This window comes from Pipistrellus kuhlii, unplaced genomic scaffold, assembly GCF_014108245.1.
Source record: "Pipistrellus kuhlii isolate mPipKuh1 unplaced genomic scaffold, mPipKuh1.p scaffold_m20_p_11, whole genome shotgun sequence".
Classification (NCBI taxonomy): domain Eukaryota; kingdom Metazoa; phylum Chordata; class Mammalia; order Chiroptera; family Vespertilionidae; genus Pipistrellus; species Pipistrellus kuhlii.
The window spans coordinates 4,563,242-4,579,779 of NW_023425416.1; positions in this window are offsets into that span (position 1 = coordinate 4,563,242).

Genomic DNA, 16,538 nt, shown 5'->3' on the forward strand with positions numbered 1-16,538 from the left:
GAATTCAGTGGTTAAAAATCAAGTGGGGAAAGAATTCCTAAGTGAAAGCAGCCAGCATGAAAAGGCTACATACTTTATGATTCCACCAAATGACCTTCTGAAAAAGGCAAACCCATGGAGACAGTAAGAAGACCAGTAGTTTCCAGATGTTCAAGGAATGGAGGGATAAGGAAGTGGAGCCACAGGAGACTTTTAGGGCAATGAAGTTATTCTGAATGATACTGTAATAGAATGTGCAGCTCTAAGAGTGCACCCTCATGTAACTATGAACTTGAGTTTAAAATGTATCAACATTGGTTCATCCTATCTAATAAAAGAGTAATAAGCAAATTAACCATCACTCTGTCACAAAGGTGGCAGGCGGCGCCCATAGCCACAAGATGGCGGTGCCCAGTCCTCTCAGCCTCACTGGAGTCCCTTGTTTTGTTGCCGTGGTGATGAGGCAAGCATTCCACACCCAGCCACAGATGGACCTCTGGGTCTCGGAGAGCCCCTGGGCAGCGGGTGCAGAGCGGCCAGGCTCTGCAGAGAGCTATTGGCACACAGATTCATGCACAGGGCTACTAATCAATTATAACAAATTAGGGGCCCTGTGAACAAATTTGTTCACCTAGAAAGGAACTGTGGGCCACCAGGCTACAGTGGGCACAGGGGCAGGTCTCAGCTCATCCTCCATGCCTCCAGTCCCCTCTCTGCAGTCAACCCCACTCCCGCCACCACCGCTCCCACATGCTAATGGCACCAGTCCTGCTCACACCTGCTGACAGAGAGGAGCCATTGGGGCTGACTTCAGCAGCAGGTGTGAGCAGGGCCAGCACCATCAGCGGGTGCAAGCAGCGGTTGTTGCCCCGATTGCCCCTCAGGTGCAGTGGGAGGTGGAGAAGTCCTGAGGGGTGACCAGGGCTGGCAGCTGCCATTCGCACCCACTGAGGATACCGGCACTGGGTGCTAGCAGTGGGTGCTGGCAGCAGGTGCAAGTGCCAGACAGGATCATGGCATGCGGGAGCAAAGAATTTTCAGTAACCACCAGAGGCTCACCCTGATGACAGTGACCGGCACCCTGCCTTGGTTTGGCACCCCCACTCACCTGCTCTACCATCCCACCGCTGCCAACACCTGCCTTGTTCCACACACCACCACCACCCCCCCATCCCGGTGGTCAGTGCATATCATAGCAACCAGTTGTTCAGCCGTTTGGTCTATTTGTATATTACGGTCTTATCTATATAGATGTACCACTTTAGTGCAAGATGTTAATATTAGGGGGGTTGGGGAGAAGTTAGCATAATGGTGTATATGGCAGGTGGAAAGTGCCACTCAATTTTTCTGTAAACATAAAGCTGCTACAAAATATAGCCTACTAATTTAAAAAATGAGTAAATAAATGGAAGAGGAGGGCCACAGCCATCATGAAAACTTACAGAGGGCGAAACAGATAGAAAACAGGAGAAAAAGACAGAATGAGAGCTGGTGCTCCGTACACGGAGGAAACAAACAATGCATACACATGGCCTCTCTGAGGAGGTTGACATCAAAGCAGAGACCTGGAGGAACCACGGTGCAAAACGGAGGAAGAGTGTTGCATGGGGAGGGAACAGCATGAGCAAAGATGCTGGGAAGGAAGGGAAATCTGGGGACAAAAAGATTGCAAAGCTGAAAAGTGGAGTCAGGATTCGGCTCTCCTTCTGATCCTGCCTCTCATTTAATCAGACACTGTCTTGAATATTGAATCCAGTCTTTCTCTGATTTCCCCTGTACTCTGTTCCCTGCGGTGTGGCTGAACGGTGTATACATTAGTTAAAATGGGAATAAATTCCTCCATCGCTGATGGCAACCCCTCCCTGCAATCAGCAGAGAGAATCCCAGGGCTTTGCTTTCTCGGCAGCTTTAAAATCCTGGGTGAGGGTGGAGGGGGGATCCTTTTATAAAAGCTTGTCCATTCTTCATTTTCCAAAAACATTCAACCCATACTGCTCAACTCTTATTAGGCACATCTCTGCATTGGGCAAGAGGTTCCTTCGCATTTATAAATATTTAGGACACACGAGTGGCCCTGTAATATATACTGCACTTTGCTAATATTGGTCACAGCTTAAAGTCTTTCTGTGCACAGAGCACCGCGACAGTGGATATGTGGATGGCATGCGGGCTGGGAGCAAAGACACTCTTGCAATTATTCTGTGAGTCTGCGAACAGGACTCACACGTACTCAGCTCCACGGCAGAGCTTTCTTTTCTGCAGAAGAAGGGGGACAAACCAATCCATTTCAGTCCATATGAAAAAGCATTTCCAAACCGAAAACAAGTCATGTAAAGAAGAAAGAGGTGAGTGTGTTACTTTAAATGGAGAAAACAGCTGCTTGGGTCAGATAGAAACCAGATGGGAGAGATGGAATCAGAAGAGCGAAGCTGAGCCGCATTCAGGAAAGACATCAGAGGCTCGCAAGTTGGGGCATGGCGACTCCCAGACTCCCTTCCTGCACTGTTGGGCCATGTGGCGCGCAGGAGCACGGATGGAAAGAGGTGGGCACACCAAGACATCCAAGGAGCTGGTCCAAGACCAGCCGTCAGGCCCACGGGGCCGTGTCTTCACTGGGGAGGGGCAGGGCACGGCATGCTCTCTGAGGGGATGGACAGCAGATGCCAGAGAAGGAGTGTCCATGTCCTTGTCCAGCTCTGGATGCTGGGGAGGCAAACCAGGGGGAGTCAGGCCCCTACGCCTGTGTGCAAGAGCTCCTCTGCACAGCCACCTGCCGTCACCAGCTTCCCGGGCACACGCAGCAGGGCCACGGGCACTGCCCAGCTCCCAGCCAAGGACCATCGTGGCCGGCAGACAGAGTGAGAAGTCTGGTGAAAGCTTCCCCACGCTGGACTGTGGCTTTCACACACTGGCCAAGGTATTGTTGGGGTTGCCACATGCTGACCGCACAGGAGAGCGGCTCTGGGCTGTGCTGCCCGTGGGCTTGCCAGGCTGGAGGGGCAGCTGGCCAGGGAGCACCCCGCGGATCTGGAGGCCACCTCCTCTGCTGAGTGTGCAGACCATGGAGATGAGCAGTTTAAATAGTTCAAATAGCCCTAACTGGTTTGGCTTTAGGCCTGCGGACTGAAAGGTCAAGGGCATGTACCTTGGTTCTGGGCACATCCCCAGTAGGAGGTGTGCAAGAAGCAGCTGAGGCAGCTGATCGATATTTCTCTCTTACCGATGTTCCTAGCTCTCTATCCCTCTCTGTAAAAAAATCAATAAAATACATTTTTGAAAAATAAATAGTTCAAATAACCCACATGTGGCCGTGGCCAAGTGTGGCTGTCTCACCCCTAATGCCATCTTAGCCACTAAGGAGTGGACACGCCATTTTAGGAAGAACAGTCTGCAAGGAGGACGCAGCACCTCACTGGCCACAGAAAGAAACACTAGTGTCCAGGCCTCTCAGCCCAAATCCTTGAACAGCAAGGGTGTCACAGGTGAAAAAGAAAGGGTCTGCCCTAGCCAGTCTGGCTCAGTGGGTAGAGCGTCGGCCTGCAGACCAAAGGGTCCCGGGTTTTATTCTGGTCAAGGGCACATACCTTGGTTGCAGGCTCCTCCTTGGCTACGGCCCTGGTCGGAACATGTGCAGGAGGCAACCAATTGATGTGTTTCTTTCACATTGATGTTTCTCTCTGTCTTTCCCTCTCTCTGACACTCTCTCTAAAAATCAATGGAAAAGTATCCTCAGGTGAGGATTAACAAAAAGAAAAAGAGAATAAGAAAAGGTCTTATAACGAGTAGCACAGGCTGCTTTCATAAAGCTCTATAACTTTGAGCCAGTTACTAAACATCCCTGAGCCTCAATTTCCATATCTGTGAAATGGTGATCTTAGTAATATCTCTCTAGCAGTGTACTTGAGAAAATTAAGTGGGGTAATTTATATAAAAAGCTTATTATAAACAGGATCTTTACAGCTAAAAGTAGGAAAACCTCAACCTAAACTAGTTTAAACAGGAAAAAAAAAAAAATGCACTCACCAGCTTCCATAAACTGAGAAGTCTTGGAGTGCATCTGGCTTCAGGCACGGCTGGGTCCAGTTACTCAAATTATTTCCTCCAGATGTTTGCTTGCTCTTGTATTCTCTGCCTCAATCTCTCAATCTCTTTTTCAATCTGCTTCTCTCTCCTCCTTCTCTCCCTACGTACGTTCTTCCCATTCTTGCTGTTGTGTCTTGTTTTGGGTTGGGCTTTCAGATGTGTAGGCTTCACTTGGATAAGCCCTCTCTAATGTCAGGAGAAAGATGGCCGCTTGCAGCTAGTTCTAGGCCAAACAGTCTTTACAGATGGAATGAGACTTCCATAGATCCAATTTCATGGAGGCACTCTGACTGGAAATGGAACCCGCCCCTGGCTTGTACCAATACCTACAAAATAGGCTCAGAGAACTGTAACTGACCAGGCGCGGCCAGCGCCCTCCCCTGTACACGCTGGGAGGGCGAGGAGACCAAGGCTTGGTGACTGATGGTCCCACCCAGAATCATGCCAGGTGGATAAAGGATGATTCTCCACAGACACAACAGACCTTCACAAAAACGGTACAGCTTTCCATACCAATTCCACATTCTATTGGTCTCTCCTCTCTTTTCGTATCAAAACCTGCTCACCCTGGATCTCAAGTTTTCTTTCATGTGGCAGTTACCTTAGAAAGGAATTGGATGTGAACTGACCTCTAAACATAGAATATGGAAAGAGCTTCTTCTGGGGGCCAGACACCTCCCTGCCTTCAGTTCCAGGTGACTTTGAGCTGATTAGGTTAACCTCCCTGTGGTTAAGGGTCTCCAGATATCACACACATGCGGGTTGCCTTCAATTATCTCTAAGATCCCTTTCAACTCAGAAGCCCAGGGGTCTGTGATCTGCCCCCTGGTGTGTGACGGATGCATGGGGACTCACATTTTGGCAGAGACTTCCTGAAATGGCAATGCCTTCATACAATGAATGAACCACCAACGTTGAAAACATAATAAAAATATTTGCACAAGAGAAAGGGGGAATCTCTTTCCAAGCCTTTTTAACATCAGTCCAGGTGGGCAAGCACCTGCTTGTGCTATTTTGAGTTTGTTATTCACGTCAGTCAAAAGCGAAGCTTGGTTATCCTGCCTCAGTCAATGGCAGAAACACAGGCTGAACAGCACACTCAAGCCCACTCTCTCCAGACCAGACTTCTGGCTTGCCACTTCTCCTGCCGATGACACTTGTGCTCCTGCAGGGTGACCTGGCCAGTCCTTCTCTGGCCTCCCACTAAGGCTTGTCCTGGGCCCACTTCACAAAGCTCCAGCCTCCAAAGTACCCCTATCCTCCAAGTCTTCACCAAAACCTCCTGTTCGATTTCCCATCCCTCCTAAGTCCTACACTCTGCTGAGTGGCAGACATTACACTCAATAAACTAATTGCTTCTGACTTAGAAGTGCAGAGAGTCACCCTCTAAAGCAGTATGTTTGTGCTTTCAAGGGTTTTGTGAAGATGGTGCCTCAACAAAAAAGAGTGGGCCCATTGGGGGAATTGTAGGGCCTGTAACAGGTGAGGGAAGAGTTGGTTTAGAAGCTACACCCTGTGACCTCATTCAAATGAACAATTTGTATTTCATATCTTTTTTTTATTATTATTTCAGAGAGGAAGGGAGAGGGAGAAAGATAGAAGCATCATTGATGGAAGAGAATCACTGATCTGCTGCCTCCTGCACGCCCCAATGGGGGATGGAGCCCTGACCAGGAATCAAACTGTGACCTCCATGTTCATAGGTCTATGCTCAACCACTGAGACACACCGGCCAGGCTGTATTTATTATCTTTATACACCACTTCTTCCTAATAGTATTGGAGGCCACTTGTGACTCTAAGAAAGACATATGTACAAAATGATAGAAATTACATTTTAAAAGGGGAAAACATATGGCTCATGTATCTAGGCTAATATATTCATTATGAGTATAAAAATTCACCCTGAACTTCTCAATATCCTAGGAAAAAGTCAAACATGGTGGATCAAATCACTTTTAAGCACCAGTTAAAAGGAAAAACAGTAGATCCTGGTTATAAATTGGCAGAAGAATTTATATGAGGGACATTAAAAACAGAAGAAAGAACAATATCAAAGTCTATGACACAGATGCAGCTATGTTCTTCAGACCAACGTTAGTTGGGCCTTTGGGGAAAGATGGCCTCACAGGCAGAGGGTTCCCTAGTGTTTGCATGTGTAACCTTGTCTACACAGCTATCACAGGCAGCCGCGGTTATTAGGTCTCCTGCCTGGTTTGAAGAATGGAGACCTGAATTATTTGTAATTTCTCCGTCCTCACTGTTATCAAACCAACACACTGGTCTATTTCACCATTGCCCCCAGCCTCAAGTCAGACACCATCACCTCTCCCCTGGACCTGGTTCATCTCTGCCTCCAGCCCTCCAGTCCAGTCTGTGCGCAGAGCAGTCAGACATGGCATTTCCAAGGCATGATCTGGCACTGCTACTCCAGGACCTTACCATTACCACCCAGAAACACAGGCCCAACCTGTCCTCATAGACCTTCACGATCTGGCCTCCTGGTCACCCTGCCAGACTCACCTCCCATTCCTCTCTTTCCCATCCCTCCCTCATCTGGGATACTAGTATTGTTAGTGCTTCCTAATGCCTCATAATCTTTGCTTGGCAATTTTTTCTCACCCTTCAGATCTCATCTTAGACATCTCACCTAACACAAATCCTTCCTCAGCCTCTCCAGCCAGCCCTTTCTCTGCTTGTTTTCACACTTCTCAAACCACATTAGTGACCTACTTGCTCTATCAGACTCTAAACTCCAATGCTCAAGAGCTCAGCCTCAGGAGCCATCCTTGCTGCTGCACTGTTCAATCATGTGATCCTGAACAACTCATTTCATTCCCTTGTGCTTCAGTTTTCCCTTCTCTAAAATTGGTCTCAGTCCCTAGCTGTTTTGGCTCAGTGAATTGGCCTTCGGACTGAAGGGTCCTGGGTTCAATTCCGGTCAAGGTCACATACCCGGGTTGCGGGCTTGACCCCCAGTAGGGGGCTTGCAGGAGGCAGCCGATCCATGATTCCCTCTCATCATTGATGTTTCTATCTCTCTCTCCCTCTCCCTTTCTCTCTGAAATCAATAAAAAAAAATATTTTTTTAAAAATAAAATAAAATTGAATTCATAATAATGCCTGCTTCATAAAGGTATTATAAGGACAACTAGTATATGAGAAAATTCATTAAAAGCACTTGTATTATGTCAAGCACATAGTAAGTATGAATAACAATTATTACAGTCAAACCTCAGTTCTCAAACATCTCCCATTTTGAACAATTTGATTCCTGGCCCAAGTTGTTCACAGAAAAAATGTCTTGGTTGTTAAACAAAACTTCGGTTCTCAACCTGACAGACCTTTCATGCTGATACCTGTATCATCAGTCACTCATCTCTCAGGCAACTAACAGAGGAGAGAATCCGTGAGTATGAGTCCGTTTACCACTATTATTAACATTTCAGGAAACTGTGCTGTGAATATTTTTATGTTTGTTTTTCTTTTGCTTTTATTGATGCTTATTATTATTAAATAAATGCAGCAAGTCACCATCGGTCCTAAGAAGGTTAGTGACAGCAGCAGAGTAAAAGGAAAGCTGTGAGAGCAACAATAGAGCGTTAAGAAGAAATAATTGCAAAGGATAGAGGCGCTCATGTGTCATGAGTATGGCATGGTGAAGTCCGATGATTAGCACTATTTTAAGAAAAAGAGACCCATAAGAGTGCTGATGTTGCGAAGGGTGTGAAATGGCTCCCAAAACAGTGATCACAGGCAACTGAGAAAGGTTAACACGGGGAATCATTTGAGGGTCTGGAACAGATTAATTCAATTTATATTATTTCTAACGGGGGAAAATTCTGTTTCCAAATAAATCGCTTCTCAAACAGCCTTCTGAAATGAATTAAGTTTGAGAACCGAGATTCCACTGTATGTACTATTGTCATGAATAGTGAGTACTATTTTATTAGGATAGGGATTTTATATGTCTTATTCACTATTTCATTCCCCTGCCCAGCCCAAAGTCTGGCACAGAATAGGTGATCAATAAACATGTGTTGGTGAGAGGATGAATGCATATTGAATTGCCTGGTTTTATCATGTCTATCGTTCAGTCTTCACTTCCTTCGGGTCTGCCTGGACCAAAAGGTCCAACTGGGCTAGCACCTCCTTCCGTTGGTTTGCTCTGGTGTTCTTCCTATTAAAGGGTCCCCTTTTCCAAAGAAGGGAGGAGGGGAAGCCTGGTCCCAAAGGCCTGCTTGTTCTCATTACTCATTTTCAGCTCCTCTTCCAAGGCCAGTTTGAATGATTCTGAATGTGCGCTCAGCTGGAACGGCACCCTCACGCTCTCCTTTCATGCCTGGCTGCAATTAAAGGAACAAGCAAAATGTAAAGATACAGCTTCATTACGGAGTGGAAGGATTGTTGATTCATGGACGGGCCTGTAATCTCCAAACATTAATGAAAGAAAAGGAAAGAAAGAAAAGAAAACCAAGAGGCAGCCTTGGTCGGCAGCAGAGACTCGAAACTCCAGAATCAATACCTCAGCTAACTTTGCCAGTTTCTGGGACAATTATAAGAATTGGAAAATTGCCCAAAAGCTCAAAAAGGGAATTCAGGTTCTACTAGAACATTCCCACCCCCTTTTCTGAAGAAGTATTCCCGTGATAAAGGCAGAATGACTGAGTGGGGTGGGGTTGGCAGTTTCCAGTGTCAGAATCCGAAAGCTGTGGAATGTCGGCGCCCCGAGGAAGCTCACAGGTCACCTGGAGGCCATTTCACAGATGAGATCACTGAGACCCAGAGAGGGAAGGAATTTACCCAGGCTCACCCGGGGGCATGAATCTTGAAGGATCTCCATCTTAATTTGCGCGTTTGTGCAAGAAATACTTACTGAGAGTATGTGTGGGACGAGGCACTGTGCTAAGCATGGGCGAGGGGGTTCACAGACAAGCCAGACAGACATTGTCTCTGCCTCATAGAGCCTCCCTCTCCTGGGAGACAGGCAGGCAGCGAGCAGACCCACGAATGATGAGTGGGACTGGCCAGGACTGAGTAGATGCAGTGGCAGAAGCTGCTTCTCTGGAGGATCAGGAAAGGCGACTTTTTTTTTTTTTTTTTTTTTTTTTAAGAGAGGAAGGGAGAGGGAGAGATAGAAACATCAAACATCAATGATGAGAGAGAGTCATTGATTGTTTGCCTCCTGCACATCCCCTGCTGGGAATCGAGCGCACAACCTAGGCATGTGCCCTTGACCAGAATTGACACTGGGACCTTCAGTCTGCAGGCCAATGCTCTATCCTCTGAGCCAAACCTGCTGAGGCAGGAAAGGCGACTTTGGGGACAGGACAGGCAGAGAGAGCCAGCCCCAAGGGCCAGAGGCAGGGAAGAACTTGGCAAGTTGGAGAACTCCAAGGGAGGAGAGTGTGAGCCCCGCGAAGTCCACTTCCTGAGGACAGAAGGGGGTGGCCCTTGCTGCCCACTCCAACCAGATGCCCTGGCCTTGGGCAGTGAGGACGGCTGGAGCCACCCCCTCCCCCTCCTCCCTGAGAGCCAGGGCCTGGACCGCATGGCACCAAGGCCTGTTGGTGTCACTTGTGAGAGCCCTTTCCCTTCTCAAAGGAGAAGAGCTGGGCCAGACGTAGCTGGCAGGTATAGCCATCAGCTTCCCAGGCAGGAGAAAGCTGCACTGAGGAGAGCATCAGGAGAGGACGGCCAGGATAGCAAAGTGGTCAAGGGCGCTCCCTCGGGGCCCACACCTGGGCAGAGGCCAGGCTCAGCCACCGCAGCGCTGGGCAAGCAGTGTAACTTCTCTGAGCCTCGGCTTGCAGCTCTGTAGAGGGAAACCTGGGGGCGCTGGAAGGGACGGAGAGATCCTGCTGTAAGTGCCAGCACCCCTCAGCCCACTCCAGCTCGCTCCTGGCTGCACAGCCACAGGCACTGCTGCTTTCTCTGCCCAGCCCCAAGCCACACCCACCACCAGCAGTGGCCCCCAGAGACCCACCTGAGTAAGAAGCCAAAACTTTGACCCCTGACCTTGTAGGCACATGACCCTGCAGGCTGCCTGCCCATCCCCACCCTCTGAACCCCACAGCAGAAGATGACCTTGCAGAATTAATACGATGAACAGCTGTTTGAAAGCAAAGGAGGGGGTGTCTGGGCTTTACTAAATATCATAAGTAAATTATTAATTCACATCAGAAACCAAAGTATAGAACACAAAAGAAAAAGTGAAGAGGTCTTTTTGTTCCTTTCTTTCACTCTTGTTTTTAAAAGAACAACTCCAACATGACCTTATTATAAACACAGGTGCTGCCACGCCCTGTGCTTCTCGCAAGCGTCCTGATGGCCACACTCTCTGACCTTCAGCCATGCGGCAGGAACATCCCAGCCAGGGCACCTGGAAGGCAGGAAAGGAATGACCGCCTCTCCACACAGCCACCGCCTGCAGGAGGTCCTGGTGCCCTGACTCAACACTGAACAACAATGGTGATGATGATGATGACAACCATTCTTACAACATCTGGTGTATGGGCAGGCCCACCTGTCCACCAGGACAGCCCCTAGCTAGGTGTGGCGATTCAATCCCTAACATGCAGCTAACCAGATGTGAGATGTATTATATTGGAGTGACTACTTCATCAGTTATATAAATGTCTAATTACTCTGCTGTACACCTGAAATTTATATAATACTAGAGGCCTGGTGCACAAAATTCGTGTATGGGGGGGGTCTCTCAGCCCAGCCTGCACCCTCTCCAATCTGGGACCCCTCAAGGGATGTCCAACTGCCCTACTGGGATCGGGCCTAAACAGGCAGTTGGACATCCCTCTCACAATCCAGGACTGCTGGCTCCCAACTGCTCACCTGCCTGCCTTCCTGATTGCCCCTAACTGCCTCTGCCTGCTAACCTGATCACCCCCTAACCACTCCCCTGCCAGCATGATTGATGCCTAACTTCTCCCCTGCCAGCTCGATTGCCCCTAACTGCCCTCCCCTGCAGGCCTGGTCCCCTCCCCCCCCCAGCTGCTCTTCCCTGCAGGCCATCTTGTGGCAGCCACCTTGTGTCCACATGGGGGCAGCCATATTTGACCACATGGGGGCAGCCATCTTGTGTTTTGGAGTGACAGTCAATTTTCATATTACTCTTTTATTAGATAGGTGGATAGAGGCCTGGTGCACAGGGTGGGGGCTGGCTGGTTTGCTCTGAAGGGTGTCCTGGATTAGGGTGGAGGGTCCCTTGGGGTGTGGGGTGGCCTGGGTGAGGGGCCTGTGGTGCTTTGCAGGCCACCCATGCCCCCTGGCGACCCAAGCGGAGCCCGTGGCATCTGGGATTTATTTATCTTAAAAATTAAAACTTTGTAGCCTTGAGCAGAGGTTAGGGCAGGCCAGGATCAGTGGAACATTTGGCTTTCTCCATTGCCGGGGAAACCCAAACCTCCTGCTTGCTCCTTGGTTGGATTAATTTGCATACTCACTCCTGATTGGCTTGTGGGCATGGCTTGTGGATGTAGTGGACAATTTATATATTACTCTTTTATTAGATAGGATTGTTCTCTGTCAACTGTAATTGAAAAAATTTTTTAGCCGAAACCGGTTTGGCTCAGTGGTAGAGCATTGGTCTGTGGACTGAAAGGTCCCAGGTTCGATTTCGGTCAGGGGCATGTACATTGGTTGCAGGCACATCCCCGGTGGGGGGTGTGCAAGAGGCAGCTGGTCCATGTTTCTCTCTCATCAAAGTTTCTAGCTCTCTATCTCTCTCCCTTCCTCTCTGTAAAAAATCAATAAAATATATATTTTTTTATTTTTTTTTAATTTTTGAGATGTGCTGTAAGTATAACCATATACACTAGATTTTAAATATGTAATATGAAAAATAATGTAAAGTAGTCCATTAATAATTTTCATATGAATTACATGTTGAAATATTATTTTAGATATAATATATTAGGTTGGATAAATATATTAAAATTAATTTTTTAAATGTGTTTACTATAAACTTTAAATTATTTATGTGGTTCTCCAGGTAACTATGTAGGACCTCAGCTGCCCAGTCCCACCATTGGGAGAGGCCATCCAGAGCAGCCCAGATCTCTCTAAGAGGCTGGACTCCCTCCCACACGGGGCTTGTCTTCCCAGGCACCAGCTTTACCTGACAAAGGGTGAGGGGCTTTTGGTAAACTGCTCAAAAGGACAAAAAGGTGTTCTTTACTCCCTTTTCCGAGACAAGCAAAGCCCATTTAGGCTTTCATTTTTAAGAGCCTTTTTCTGACACTGTGGATCTGCTCCAGAGGCTTGGAGCTTGAGCCAACCTCCACCTTTCACTTCTGCTTTGTAGCCAGTAAACCTGCCTTTGGTCTGGACCTGTAAAGAGCAACATGCACTAGAGAGTTCCCCACCAAAAAGCTCACTTCCAGTCCTTTAAAGCCTCTGAAGCCCCATCTCTGGGGGCTGGTACCATTTGGGGGCTCAGTCCATCTTTTTAATGAACTTAAGTGTCTTTCAAAGTCAAATGCTTTGAATCCCCTGCTCTCTGCAAAAGGTATTTTTGTTACTGAGCCAGCCCTCCTTTTTGGTGTTCTCTGATTGATTGATTGATTGATTGATTGATTGATTTTACAAGAAAAAGGTCATTTAGAAAGTGGCAGAGGTAGAAGAGAGCCATAGAAGAAATGGGCCCAGGAAACAAGTTATAGAGGCAAAGGAAGGGCCCTTGGAGTTTAGGAGAAAGAGGCAAGGAAAATGCACCTGGAGGAAGGGGGTAGGAAAAGATTGGCTGTGCTCCAAACAGAGCACATTCTATGCATTCTTTAGGCTAAACTCCTAGAAGTCTACTTTAAGAGCCTGGCTGCCAAGCTTCCAGAAGGTTCTGTGGGTTGTTAGGTCTGATCAAATAATTGCATTGATACCCCTTCCCCTGGGAACTGATCTTTAGACCACTTCACAACCAACATTCCACTTGCTAAGACCATTATCTTTTCCCTCCTGACTTTTCCAGGATCTAGACATGCCCACCTAGAGTTATTTAAAACCTCTTACTCCCCATCTCTGGGGGCTGGTGCCATTTTAGGGCTCAGACCATCTGGGTTTCCAGATGACCTAATAAATGTATAATCCCTTACCGCTTTTAGCCTCATGCATTCCTTCTTCAGTTACCCTAACATTTGGTGCCAAAACCTGGAAGGGTTCCACCAGGAATGGAAGCCATCACCCCGAATGTGGTCACCCTGAGTTTGCTACTGAGAGAGCAGCAAGCGTCAGCTTGTCCTGAACTTACCTCCAAATCCTACTTGGGTGACTCAATCGCTGGCTTCAATTAGGTTTCCCTCCGTTATGGGCACTCCTGAACCAGCCAAGGAGGACACCAGATCAGGGACCTCTACTTCTCCATTGCTGACCCTCTATTCGAGTGGTAGGCAAACTCTTTAGTCAACAGAGCCAAATATCAATAGTATAACGATTGAAATTTCTTTTGAGAGCCAAATTTTTTAAACTTAAACTTTTTCTAATGTCACCTCTTCAAAATAGATTCACCCAGGCCATGGCATTTTGTGGAAGAGCTACACACAAGGAACTAAAGAGCCCCATGTGGCTTGTGAGCTGCAGTTTGTTGACCACAGCACTATCCCACTCCCCCAATCTTCTCTAGGTGACTGATGGTCCATAATTTCCCTTGTCTCAAGTCTTCTGCCCACTCACTCTCACTGACTTCACAAACGTCCTCTAGTAAAGAAAGTCCTACGTTAGGCCAGGAGACTCCTCGGCCATTCGGCCTTAGGTCCTTCTGGACTGGGAATGTCCAGTCTGGAAGGTCACCACTTATTTCTCATGGTAATTTGTTTAGCAGTGGGGATGCCTGCCCTAAACAGTCACCTTTGGATTGTGGTCTGTCACTCACGCTTTCTCTCGTGTGGGCCACACTACATTCCCTCTGCATACTCATGGGGGAGTTCAGACCCAAGTGCCTTCACAATATAAACTAGACAATATATCTCAAAGGTCTGAAAATAGCACTTTTGATTTTAACACATTGTGCAATTTAAACAATTGCTGCCACTGCAATGAAAAATGGCTAGAGATTTCCTAATCCAGGCCTTTTTAACCCTTCAGTCTCACCCTTCTCCCTGTCAGTCCTGTTCTAGCCCTTAGATCCTTCTCCTTTACACAAACATCATACCCCTAACACTTCTGATTCTGAATCTACATTTGACCCAGTAGGCCACCGACCTTCATCCCCTTATGCGCCCCCTCCCTTACCTGCAAAACCCAACAACCTAACCAACAACCACCTTCTCCCAGGTCCCTGAGAGCCCAAATCTGGAGAATGTGAGCTCCAATACAAACTTTTCCCCAGTCACTCTCGGGCCACCAAAGACCACCTTCCTCAACAGCTGCTTCTATTCCCATGCCCATTGGAGTGAGGTAGCAGTAACTGATGGCATAGTCTGAGTCCATATCTTATTCTCTATGTCTGACATTCCCTAGATTGAAAAAAGACTAGGTTCTTTTTCCACTTACCCATCCACCTTTAAGTGTGGTTCAAAGTCAAGGAATTTCAATACCTGACCCAGTCCTATGACCTGAACAACAGGTCATCCTGCTCCAAAAGAGTAGGAGCACTAGCAGCTTAGGACAATGCTGATGCCCTTCATAGGCAGAACACAGTGGCCAACCCAGTGGGCCCTCACATGATCCCCCAAAACTGACCTAAGAAGGGACTATCAGGTAAATTCTCCAGGTCACCGGCTCCATAGCCATATAATCATCACCTGTCTCATTGCCAGGCTCAAAAAGGCTGTCCATATGGTAGTCAACTATGACAAACTTAATAAAATCTCTCATGGCCCTGATGAAAACCCAGCTCTCTTCCTCTTCCACCTCACGGAGGTCTTACAGAAATTTGCCACCTTAGATCCCACCTCCCCAGAGGGAACTCTTCTGAACAGCCTTTTTATTGTAATATCCAAATCAGCCCTCAACATATGCCATAAACTTCAAAAATAGACACAGGCTCACAAATCCTTCAAAAAGACCTCATTAACCTGGCCTTTAAGGTCTTTAATAGAAACTAGGAGACCTAAATGCAAAGACAAAAGTGAGGTCAGGCCAAGGCTGAGGCCCAGAAGGAGGCCTTCCAACTCCTAGCCACCGCTCTCATGAACCCCAAACGAAGGATTGGCCTCCAACCAAGGGTAAGTCAGGGCTAAGCCTCCTCTGGGCCCATGCTTCCATGCAACAAGGAAGGACACTGGGCCAAGTCCTGCCCAACCCGAGACCCCAACCTGGGCCTTGCCCAAGGTGCGGAAGGGAAGGCCACTGAAAATGAGACTGTGGTCTGGCCCCTCCAGGTCAGGCCTCGGCCAGTCCAGCAAGGCCATCTTCTGGATCCGGTTTGGAGCTTCCAGACATCCTGGGACTTGCCACCAAAGATTGAAGCTGCCCAGGCCCTGACAGAGCCCCAGAGACTTACCAGGTAACGATTTTGGTAGCAGGTAAGCTGATTCCCCTTTTAATTGACTCATGGCCAGTTATTCTGCCCTCCCCGAATTCACTGGGACTTTTGTCCCCTTCTCAGCCTCTATTATGGAGGTCGATGGATTAGTCTCAACAGCCATTAGCTGCCTCACCTCTACACTGCATCTTTCTAGACACCTCCTCTGTCCACTCTTTTGTCATTCTACCTCGGTGCCAGACGAGGGCTACTGCACATCCCCTCATAACGCCCAGTTTTCCCAAACCATAGTCACCTACCTCAGTTTCACTTTCACTCCACAAAATCAAACCATTACCTTAGACCAGTGGTCTGCAAACTGTGGCTCGTGAGCCGCATGTGACTAATGAATTTGCCAACCACTGCCTTAGACCATAAATGCCTTATCTCCTCCATGATTGTCCCCTCCTCTAGACAAAAAAATACTCTCCTTTCTCAGGCTCAATGGGTACTTTCACTCCTGGGTTCCCAAGTTTCGTCTTCTCGCAAAGCCCCTCTATGACTCTGCTAAGGAACCCCTCACTTGAGCTCTTAGATCCCAAGGCCAGTGTTCTCACCCCTTTTATGTTCTGAAAACTGCTCTCACCTCAGCGCTTTCTCACCCCCTCCCTCCCAAAGAACAAGTCTCTTTACTGCAGAACTGCAAACAATTACTTAACAGTCCTGCTACTATCAGAGCTGAACTCATCACCCAAACCTTAGCAGTTTTAAATCCAAGTCCCAGAACAACGTGGCCTGCTCCCCGGCCCCCCATCCACCTTTTCTCCAGCCTCGTATGCCCATGTATAATTTTCCAAAGTCTTTGGTAACTTAAAAGCTTTGGATTATTACTGGGTTAAATGACAAACAACTAAATATTTTAAAATAACATAAAATACTGAAACATTGATTGCTAGACAAGTTTTAAATTCACCTGCTCTTAGCTTTTATTACAGAAGATCTTTTGTTCCTTGTTAAAGGTTTATTTTCTTGAAAGAAAAATGTGTTAAAGTGTGTTTTTAAAT